The 8,608-nt window shown below is 48.0% G+C and overlaps 1 long non-coding RNA gene across 1 annotated transcript in view; it reads left to right on the forward strand.

Annotated features, from left to right (window-relative positions):
• The window catches only part of LOC116990080, a 2,134-nt gene extending 966 nt beyond the window's left edge, over positions 1–1,168 (forward strand). Inside the window, exon 3 of the long non-coding RNA XR_004416401.1 lies at positions 848–1,168. This is a non-coding gene — a long non-coding RNA (uncharacterized LOC116990080). The remainder of the gene's footprint in view (positions 1–847) is intronic.
• Positions 1,169–8,608: the final 7,440 nt, after the last annotated feature.

The raw sequence follows: 8,608 nt of genomic DNA on the forward strand, positions 1-8,608 counted from the left end.
ACTTGCCCACACCGGCCAACAATGTCCCATCTACATTAGTCATAGAGTGATACAGTGTGGAAACAGGCCCTTTGGCCCAACTTGCCCACACAGGCCGACAATGTCCCATCTACACTAGTCATAGCGTGATACAGTGTGGAAACAGGCCCTTCGGCCCAACTTGCCCACACAGGCCAACAATGTCCCATCTAAACTAGTCCCACCTGCCCGCGCTTGGTCCATATCCATCTAAACCTATCCTGTCCTATCCATGTACCTGTCCAACTGTTTCTTAAAATATTGGATAGTCCCAGCCTCAACTACCTCCCCTAGCAGCTTGTTCCATACACCCACCACCTATGTGTGAAAATGTTACCCCTCGAATTCCTATTAAATCTTTCCCCTTCACCTTGAACCTATGTCCTGTGGTCCTCGATTCCCCTACTCTGGGTAAAAGACTCTGTGCATCTACCCGATCTATTCCTCTCATGTTTTTGTACACCTCTATCAGATCTCCCCTCATCCTCCTGCGCTCCATGGAATAGAGACCCAGCCTACTCAACCTCTCCCTATAGCTCACACCCTCTAGTCCTGGCAACATCCTCGTAAATCTTTTCTGAAGATTCTCAAGCTTGACAATATATTTCCTATAACCTGGTGGCCAGAACTGAACACAATATTCTAAATGCGGTTTCACCAACGTCTTATACAACTGCAAGTTCTGTACTCAATACTCTGACTGATGAAGGCCAAAGAGCCAAAAGCCTTTTTGACCACCTTATGTACCTGCGACTCGACCTTCAACAAGGGATTATCCTTATTGATTCCTTAAATAATTATGTTTCCAATTATTTGAATTGACCCGCAGGTGAATTTCTCGTTATTGTACCGGGCGATGGTTTTGTAGCCACTGTAGGTGGAGATGTGGTGTTGGAATGTCAGCTTGTACCAGATATATTGACCAGCAACATGGTCGTGCAGTGGAGGAAGACAGGTCTCATCTCGCCAGTCCTTGTGTACAGACATGGACACAATGACACCCTCGCTCAACACCAGGATTACAGAGCAAGGGCCGAACTGTTTAAAGATGAAGTGACCAAAGGGAACATTTCCCTCAGAATAAAGAACGTAAGAAGGTTTGATGAAGGGGAATATACATGTTCAGTTACAGAGGGAACCGAGTATGAAGGTTCTCAGACTCAACTACAAGTTCGAGGTGAGTAAGTAAAACATCGATGATTGACGATAAATGTAAAACGAACAGATTGTAAAGAGCGTTCACTCAACAATGTTGATTTATAATTACATAATTAAGAACTTGCTGCTGTTGTAATGTTTATATTGAGATGTAACTTGAGTAAATGGAGAAAGGGTTTCATCCCGAAACGTTGCCTGTTTCCTTCGCTCCATAGATGCTGCCTCACCCGCTGTTTCTCCAGCATTTTTGTCTACCTTTGAGTAAATGAAGGGCAGCCATGGGAATGTATTTAACTGGAGTTCCATCACATCTGTCCCAGTGTTTTTCATTGAGGGGAATGGAGAATGGATGTAGGGAAGATGCATCACAGTTGTACAGGATGTTGTTGAGATCTCACCTGGGGCACAGTGTACAGTCTTTGTCTCCTTACTGAAGGAAAAATGTACTTGCCATATGCAGCATATATGTACACACATATATATATATATCCATATATATACTCTCCCTTTGAAACTCCACCTCGTTGCGCTCATTTCCCAAATCAAGGTCAAGTATAATCCCACCGAGCGATGTATTAACTGCCTAGTGTGTCAGGAAACCCTTCTAGATGTATCAAACAAATGCTGCCACATCTAAGTCCTTCCCCAGAGGCATTCAAGGTGAATATTGGTTGGTTGTGGAAGATGACTTCAAATTTCCCAATATTGACCATGAGTGCTACTTCCAGGTGGCCAGATACTTGGATCCCCAGATACCTCCGTTCCACCTCACTATCCAGGTTCCAGCCGTTTACCCTGTCACTTCAGCCTGGATTTAATTACCGAAATGATGAAAACATTCTGCAGGTCAGGCAGCATCTGGGGAGAGAGAAGCAGAGTTGACATTTCTGCTCAATGACTTTCCATTGGAACTAGAAATAATTAGAAATTGTATAAGTATTTTTGCAAGAGGTCAGAACTGCTGTAGCTTTGGGAGCAACAACAGCAGCAGCATAGGGAGATTAGCAAGATATACGACTGATTGGCTCTAGCCCAAGTGGGAGGAGAGAAGTGAAAACAGTTTAAGTACAGGTCAAGGACAGGCAGACTTGACTCAGAACTGCTGTAGCTTTGGGAGCAACAACAGCAGCAGCAGGAGGAGTTAGCAGAAGATACGACTGATTGGCTCTAGCCCAAGTGGGAGGAGAGAAGTGAGTCAGTGCTGGGAAAACAGCTGAACACTGAGGAATTTGGTTGTAAATTGGTAAATCAGGCAATTTATCAGTCAATTTAAGTAAGACTGCTCTTAGGGAGCGGCAGTGAGTGAGCGGCCTTGTGAGGGAAGTGCCCTGTGAGAAAAGTGTGAGTCTTTGGCTCGAGAGTCCCTGTGAGAAAAGTGTGAGTCTTTGGCTCGAGAGTCTTCGGAGAGGAGGCTGAGGAGAGGAGACTACGCAAAACACTGCAGAGGGAGAGACGAAAGAAGGAGATGTCAGGCAAGCTGATTCAGTGTGATGCTTGCAGTATGTGGGAGGTCAAGGACACCGCTAGTGCCTCTGGCTGCTACAAATGCGAAAAGTGCATCCAGGTAGAGCTCCTGAAGGGCCGTGTTGGGGAACTGGAGAAGCAAGTGGATGACCTCCGGTTCGTCCGAGAAACGGAGTCGTTCCTCGACAAGTCCTACAGTACGATTGTTACACCTAAGGTGTAGGTGGGAGACAGTGAGAACAGGAGGGAAGCATGGAATGCCAACGTCCCCGGGGGTTGTACCTCTTGTGAACAGGTTCACCCACTTAGAAGCTGTCGGGACAGAAGAGGTGTTTACACTGGGCGGCGGACTGGCTTGTGATGCGAATAGGGCTGTTGAGCCAAAACCAAAAAGGCCTAAGGCAGGCAACGCCATTGTAGTAGGAGACTCCATTGTGAGAGGTACGGACAGGGGTTTCTGCGGCAACAGACGGGATGCGAGGATGGTGTGCTGCCTTCCTGGTGCCAGGATCCAGGATGTCACGGACAGAGTGCAGAAAATCCTCAAGGGCGAAGGTGAACATCCGGAAGTGGTAGTGCATGTCGGCACAAACGATGTCGGAAAGAAGGGGATGAATATTCTGCAGCGTGACTTTAGAGAGCTCGGAAAAATGCTGAAAAGCAGGACCTCCAGGGTTGTTATCTCCGGTTTGCTTCCAGTTCCTCGTGCTGGCGAGAGCAGGAACAGGGAGATACGGGACCTGAACGTGTGGCTGAGGAACTGGTGCACGGGGCAGGGATTTAGATTCTTAGATCACTGGGATCTGTTTTGGGGTAAGGGGGAACTGTACAAAAGGGACGGATTGCATCTTAACAGGTGTGGGACCAGCATTCTGGCAGGCAGGTTTGCCACTGCTACACGGGTGGTTTTAAACTGAATAAGGGGGGTGGGGTGTCGAATGGGCTAGTGGAGGATGGAGTTAAAGGGAAAGGGTTTCTTAAATGTGTGAGCGTAGAGACAGAGGGGTGTAAAATGAGGGTAGAAGCAATAGGTAGCAAGGTGAAAAGTAAAAGTGGCAGGCCGGAAACTCCAGGGCAAAAATCAAAAAGGGCCACTTTTCAACAAAATTGTATAAGGGGTAAGAGTGTTGTAAAAACAAGCCTGAAGGCTTTGTGTCTCAATGCAAGGAGCATTCGTAATAAGGTGGATGAGTTGAATGTTCAGATAGCTATTAATGACTATGATATAGTTGGGATCACGGAGACGTGGCTCCAGGGAGACCAAGGCTGGGAGCTGAACATCCAGGGATATTCAATATTCAGGAGGGATAGAGAGAAAGGAAAAGGAGGTGGGGTAGCGTTGCTGATTAGAGAGGAGATTAACGCAATGGAAAGGAAGGACATTAGTTTGCAGGATGTGGAATCGGTATGGGTAGAGCTGCGAAACACTAAGGGGCAGAAAACGCTGGTGGGTGTTGTGTACAGGCCACCTAACAGTAGTAGTGAAGTTGGAGATGGTATCAAACAGGAAATTAGAAATGCGTGCGACAAAGGCAAAACCGTTATAATGGGTGACTTCAATCTACATATAGATTGGGTGAATCAAATTGGCAGGGGTGCTGAGGAAGAGGATTTTTTGGAATGTATGCGGGATAGTTATCTAAATCAACATGTAGAGGAACCAACGAGAGAGCAGGCTATTTTAGACTGGGTATTGAGTAATGAGGAAGGGTTAGTTAGCAGTCTTGTTGTACGTGCCCCCTTGGGCAAGAGTGACCATAATATGGTTGAGTTCTTCATTAGGATGGAGAGTGACATTGTTAATTCAGAAACAATGGTTCTGAACTTAAAGAAAGGTAACTTTGAGGGTATGAGACGTGAATTGGCCAAGATTGACTGGCAATTAATTCTAAAAGGGTTGACGGTGGATATGCAATGGAAGACATTTAAAGACTGCATGGATGAACTACAAAAATTGTTCATCCCAGTTTGGCAAAAGAATAAATCAGGGAAGGTAGTGCATCCGTGGATAACAAGGGAAATCAGGGATAGTATCAAAGCGAAGGATGATGCGTACAAATTAGCCAGAAAAAGCAGCATACCGGAGGACTGGGAGAAATTCAGAGACCAGCAGAGGAGGACAAAGGGCTTAATTAGGAAAGGAAAAATAGATTATGAAAGAAAACTGTCAGGGAACATAAAAACTGACTGCAAAAGTTTTTATAGATATGTGAAAAGAAAGAGATTAGTTAAAACAAATGTAGGTCCCTTGCAGTCAGAAACGGGTGAGTTGATCATGGGGAACAAGGATATGGCGGACCAATTGAATAACTACTTTGGTTCCGTCTTCACTAAGGAAGACATAAATAATCTGCCGGAAATAGCAGGGGACCGCGGGTCAAAGGAGTTTGAGGAATTGAGTGAAATCCAGGTTAGCCGGGAAATGGTGTTGGGTAAATTAAATGGATTAAAGGCCGATAAATCCCCAGGGCCAGATAGGCTGCATCCCAGAGTACTTAAGGAAGTAGCTCCAGAAATAGTGGATGCATTAGTAATAATCTTTCAAAACTCTTTAGATTCTGGAGTAGTTCCTGAGGATTGGCGGGTAGCAAACGTAACTCCACTTTTTAAGAAGGGAGGGTGAGAGAAAACGGGGAATTACAGACCAGTTAGTCTAACATCGGTAGTGGGGAAACTGCTAGAGTCAGTTATTAAAGATGGGATAGCAGCACATTTGGAAAGTGGTGAAATCATTGGACAAAGTCAGCATGGATTTACAAAAGGTAAATCATGTCTGACGAATCTTATAGAATTTTTCGAGGATGTAACTAGTAGCGTGGATAGGGGAGAACCAGTGGATGTGGTGTATCTGGGCTTCCAGAAGGCTTTCGACAAGGTCCCACATAAGAGATTAGTTTACAAACTTAAAGCACACGGCATTGGGGGTTCAGTATTGATGTGGATAGAGAACTGGCTGGCAAACAGGAAGCAAAGAGTGGGAGTAAACGGGTCCTTTTCACAATGGCAGGCAGTGACTAGTGGGGTACCGCAAGGCTCAGTGCTGGGACCCCAGCTATTTACAATATATATTAATGATCTGGATGAGGGAATTGAAGGCAATATCTCCAAGTTTGCGGATGACACTAAGCTGGGGGGCAGTGTTAGCTGTGAGGAGGATGCTAGGAGACTGCAAGGTGACTTGGATAGGCTGGGTGAGTGGGCAAATGTTTGGCAGATGCAGTATAATGTGGATAAATGTGAGGTTATCCATTTTGGTGGCAAAAACAGGAAAGCAGACTATTATCTAAATGGTGGCCGACTAGGAAAAGGGGAGATGCAGCGAGACCTGGGTGTCATGGTACACCAGTCATTGAAAGTGGGCATGCAGGTGCAGCAGGCAGTGAAGAAAGCGAATGGTATGTTAGCTTTCATAGCAAAAGGATTTGAGTATAGGAGCAGGGAGGTTCTACTGCAGTTGTATAGGGTCTTGGTGAGACCACACCTGGAGTATTGCGTACAGTTTTGGTCTCCAAATCTGAGGAAGGACATTATTGCCATAGAGGGAGTGCAGAGAAGGTTCACCAGACTGATTCCTGGGATGTCAGGACTGTCTTATGAAGAAAGACTGGATAGACTTGGTTTATACTCTCTAGAATTTAGGAGATTGAGAGGGGATCTTATAGAAACTTACAAAATTCTTAAGGGGTTCGACAGGCTAGATGCAGGAAGATTGCTCCCGATGTTGGGGAAGTCCAGGACAAGGGGTCACAGCTTAAGGACAAGGGGGAAATCCTTTAAAATCGAGATGAGAAGAACTTTTTTCACACAGAGAGTGGTGAACCTCTGGAACTCCCTGCCACAGAGGGTAGTCGAGGCCAGTTCATTGGCTATATTTAAGAGGGAGTTAGATGTGGCCCTTGTGGCTAAGGGGATCAGAGGGTATGGAGAGAAGGCAGGTACGGGATACTGAGTTGGATGATCAGCCATGATCATATTGAATGGCGGTGCAGGCTCGAAGGGCCGAATGGCCTACTCCTGCACCTAATTTCTATGTTTCTATGTTTCTAATCACTCTGACGGGCCCTGGTGCGAAAGTCGATGGCGAAGTCAGCGACCCTCTGGTTCCCCTGGCTCAACCCCAGCAGACCTCCCGCAGCGTCCGGACCCATCGAAACCTCACCGAACACCTTGCGAAGCTGCGCGGCGAAGGCCTGGAGAGAGGAGCAAGCTGGCGTGCGTCGCTCCCATTCAGCCGTTCCCCACAGCCGAGCACTGCCAGTCAGGTGATTAATGGTAAACGCCACTCTCACCGCTTCCTGGGCGAAGGTGTAGGGCTGTAGGGCGAAGAGAATGCAACAGTTCGTGATGAATGGGTTGCAGCCCTCCGGGTCTCCAGCGTAGCGCTCCGGGGTTCCCACCCGGGGCTCAGGTGATGGTCCTGGCGGACCGGGTGCTGGTGCTGTTGGAGCCGGAGGCAAAGCATGGGGTGTAGCCTGGGCGAGGGTGGTCGTCAGCTGTTGGACCTGGGTGGCTAGTGCAACCAATGCTTGCTCTTGGTTTGACACAGCCTGTCGAACCTCGGAGTTGGAGGCAGTGAGCATAGCTTCGTGCTGCAGGAGCGTGTGCTCAATCCTCTCGAAGCGGTTTGACGGAGACGTTGTGTGCGCTGAGTCCATTGTTGGCCAGATTGTACTGTAACGGGTATAGCTTGGACCCAATAGCAGCACAGAATCAGGCAGGTATAGTTGGTAATGAACTTAATTACGACACTGTAACACAGAGTAGTAACACAGGAATGGGTACACCGTACTCACACAGAGGCTCAGGATTGAGCGAGGGTTCCGAAGGGGGGCAGGCAGGAGAGGTAGTCGAGGTAGCGGAAGGTCCGGTAACCAGGAGATCCCACACACGATGCAAACAAACCAGCGAGGGACAGACGAAAGGAGAGTCGATGCCAGGCAGGAAGTCGAGGAGCCGTTGCAGGGATACACCAAACAGCCCAGGAAAGAGGCAGACAGAAACCAGGAGGTCGGGGACAGAAGGCCATGGTCGGGGACAGAAGGCTGAGGTGATATCCGGGAAGACGACAGGACGGAATGGTCAGGGGCAGGCAGGTTCGAATCCGTGTAGTCAGTCTGGAAATCGCTGGAGAGTCTTGCATGAATGCTGAGAACAATCTGGCACTGTGTGAACGGTGAGGAGAGTCTATATACCGGGTTAATAGGTGATCAGAGGCAACTGAGTGCAACAGGTGAGGAGAGTTGGGCTGGTGAGAGGGGAGTGGCAGGCAGGCAGGTGAGGATAAGGAGGGACCGGTGGAAAAGTACTGGGAGGTGAAGTGGATGAGAATGAGGAGAGGGCAGACTGTGACAGCTATAAAACCCTGGATGCAACATAACTTCCTCAAACTCAACAGCGATAAAACAGAATTCCTCCTCATAGGCTCCAAATCCACACTCAGCAAAATCAATAACCCCACTCTCACCATCGACGGCAGCACTGTCTCCCCATCTCCCCAGGTCCGCAACCTTGGCGTGATCTTTGATTCCACCCTCTCCCTTGAGCCTCACATCCGCCATGTCATTAAAACCCCCTTCTTTCATCTCCACAACATTGCCAAACTCAGACCCTCTCTCACACCTCCCGCTGCTGAAAGACTCATCCATGCCTTCATCTCCTCCCGACTGGACTATTGCAACTCACTTCTCCTTGGCATCAGCTCCATCTACATCAACCGACTCCAACTGGTCCAGAACGCAGCCGCCCGACTCATCACCCACACCAAATCCTGGCATCACATCACTCCAGTCCTCAAACAACTTCACTGGCTTCCCATCTCCCACCGGATTACCTACAAAATCCTGGTCCTCACCTACAAAGCCCTCCACCATCTGGCCCACCCATATCTCACTGACCTCCTCTCCCCATACCAACCCTCACGGTCCCTCAGATCCACATCAGCCGGTCTCCTCTCCATCCACAAGTCCAA

The sequence above is a fragment of the Amblyraja radiata genome, chromosome 30 (assembly GCF_010909765.2).
Source record: "Amblyraja radiata isolate CabotCenter1 chromosome 30, sAmbRad1.1.pri, whole genome shotgun sequence".
NCBI classification, from domain to species: domain Eukaryota; kingdom Metazoa; phylum Chordata; class Chondrichthyes; order Rajiformes; family Rajidae; genus Amblyraja; species Amblyraja radiata.